The sequence below is a fragment of the Penaeus japonicus genome, unplaced genomic scaffold (genome assembly GCF_977035675.1).
Source record: "Penaeus japonicus unplaced genomic scaffold, GWHDUDI00000001_assembly GWHDUDI00000013, whole genome shotgun sequence".
NCBI classification, from domain to species: domain Eukaryota; kingdom Metazoa; phylum Arthropoda; class Malacostraca; order Decapoda; family Penaeidae; genus Penaeus; species Penaeus japonicus.
In genome coordinates, this window is record NW_028234415.1 from 22,312,300 (window position 1) to 22,314,799 (window position 2,500).

Genomic DNA, 2,500 nt, shown 5'->3' on the forward strand with positions numbered 1-2,500 from the left:
GCGTTTTTCCAATTCAAAAATATAAAGACAACGCACTCACTTCCACATCATCTACAAAGCCACGTTACTCCTGTCCTTGATGTGTGCGTATTGATTAACTAAACCCTCCCTGGCCCTCCCTATGATGACAGTCAATTACTTTTCCCTGTATTTAAGTTTCTTTTCCGAAACTCCCGGCATCAATGCGAGAATCCGCAACCTAAAAAAATCTGAAACTATCGTATGAAAAAAATCAAGTGGCAGTGTCATTAGCAAAAGATCCATTTAACGCAAACGACACACATTGTTGCTAACTTCACCTGTCGCGTTATCGTTCTCGTTATTTCTCGAGAGTAAGCGAGTAAAAAAATACTGCATACGAGAGGGAAAGTGTCAAGAATTGGGATGAGAAATCGCAAAGTTATGGTGTTATTTTCATATGGAGTAGAACGGTTTTCTATTGCTTCGTGTGTGTGTGGCGGACAAGGGCGGTCGCCACGCTCTGCCCTAGGCTAGGTCATCTGCCACACACATCTTACTTTTGATCAATTGGTGAATTATTTTCTCGTTTGCGATGCATATCTTCCCTTTCTTTTGGTGGATACTATATCTGTGGGATAGGATGTCATAAATTAATATATCTAATTAGCATAAAGAGTGGAGCAACACCGAGGAAAAATGTGACAATTTTAAGGGTGATCTTGCTTCTGTTCCTCACCCGCCGCGTTACCAGTCGTCCCAAGGACTGCATGTTCTTATATCGGCTTTGGCTTCGTGGCGGTACGTGCCGTCTGTGCAGTCTAGTTATCACTATCTGAATACAATTGCAAATATGAACAGTATTTTGGGTTTTAAGGATTTTATATCATCTCATGCTAAAGGGAAATATTGCCATAACAAAGTTTTTTTTCAAATATGCTTAGGAAAACCAGACAAACTTGCCAACCTTGCCCTTCAGACAAGGATATTAAAACAGTCTGGCAGGAGCCCCCCCAAAAAAAATTCAATCAGATAGGTAAGAAACTCCGAATAAAGACTACATATATTGATGAATGTGTGTACATAAAATAAGTAATCTATACACATACACCTATAGAAGGTACATGTACGTACTAACACACAAACACCACCCATCAGAGCAAGAAGACGAAGCCAACCTCCAAGGATCGAGACACCGCGTCCGTCTGTATCTCGCGCCGAATATTTGGGGGGTCCTCAAGCCCTCCCCCCTCCCCACCCATCCCATCCACGACCCTGACATCCTCCCCTCCTTCCCCCCCATCCTGGCATCCTCCCCCCTTTCCCTCCTCCCATCCCACCACCCCCTCGAGGGAACCAATTTCGTGTAAATAAATCCCCCGTTTTTAACATTTTTCGCTATGTATTAAAACACAACGAACCCCAGTGACAATTTTCACTTTCGGCAAGGGCGCATGTATGAATGAAAACTTACGAGAAAGGGATAGCGCGTTTCGGAAGTAAAGAGAGAGAGTGAGAGAGAGGGGGTTTTCAGTTATCACCAATACACACACGACGTACGTAAAATCCGTTCATTTCGTACAGAGGGCAAAGCAGATCGAAACAAAGGGAAAGAAGGCACAAGAAATGATCAACGATATGAGTAAAGGACTTGGCTGACCCATGCCTTTCTATCGGACACTGATGTACTTTTTCACCACGGATATGCTGTGCGCTGTGCGAAAGGGAGGCGAGAGACGGGCGAGGAGAATAGTCGCCGAGCAGCTGCCATCTTTTCAAGCCTTCGGACGGCAGCCATATTGGATCGGCCGCTGACTCGACTGAAGCTCACAGACACTGAGACGATAGGAATTGAGAATGTCAAACGTAGAAAAACTCAAATTATACAAATTCTACGATACATTTCAAAGCGGTTGCAAGCTATACCAAGTCACTGATGACCATAACGGATTATTTTGGCATTTAGGAGACCTGATAGGGCTAAATAAGCGGAAAACATTGTTAAATAAGGGCTCTGCAGCAGCCCGGTTCCTCCTGATCACTACGTACTTCTGGTTTTCACTTATTTTTCACTATAATATGTAACATTCGTATTGATACCCGGGAAAACAGCGGGAGCGTGGCAGAGGAGAGCCACGTGTTTGGAGGAGTACACTCACTGTGTGACGGGCTCTGGTGGCTATGAGTTGTAGAGGTGTGTGATGATGCTAGCGGTGTAGTTGAAGCTCTCTCTCACACACACAGACACACACGCCGGGTAGGGCACACACACACACGGCCTGCACTTGCCTCCCACCCGCCCCTCTCTCTCTTGCTACCACACCGCCCAAACGCACGCACTACGCCCGCCCACCCACCAAACCACCCACACGCCCACTCTTCACCAAAATTTGAATAATAAACCACAGAACTTATTATTTGTCTCTCTGCGTTGGTTATTACAAAGACTGAAGGGTAAATGCAGCTGTGCCTACGCCTCCACTGCATGGGCGTGAGATAAAACCCTATGAAATCTACTCACTTGGGTACCGAGCCCGTAGAT

General features: G+C 45.4%; 1 protein-coding gene across 8 annotated transcripts in view; it reads right to left on the reverse strand.

The window, feature by feature from the left end:
• The window catches only part of LOC122253207 (uncharacterized), a 34,782-nt gene that overhangs the window by 28,202 nt on the left and 4,080 nt on the right, over positions 1-2,500 (reverse strand). For 3 of the 8 annotated variants that reach the window (XM_086543303.1, XM_086543301.1, XM_086543298.1), the window contains exon 1: positions 2,118-2,277. The exons of 3 other annotated variants lie outside the window; for them this stretch is intronic. The gene's annotated coding sequence lies outside the window, so the exon portion shown is untranslated. Of the gene's footprint in view, positions 1-1,647; positions 1,795-2,117; positions 2,278-2,500 lie in introns of those variants that run through there. 2 more of the 8 variants (XM_086543305.1, XM_086543300.1) reach the window with 1 other exon arrangement.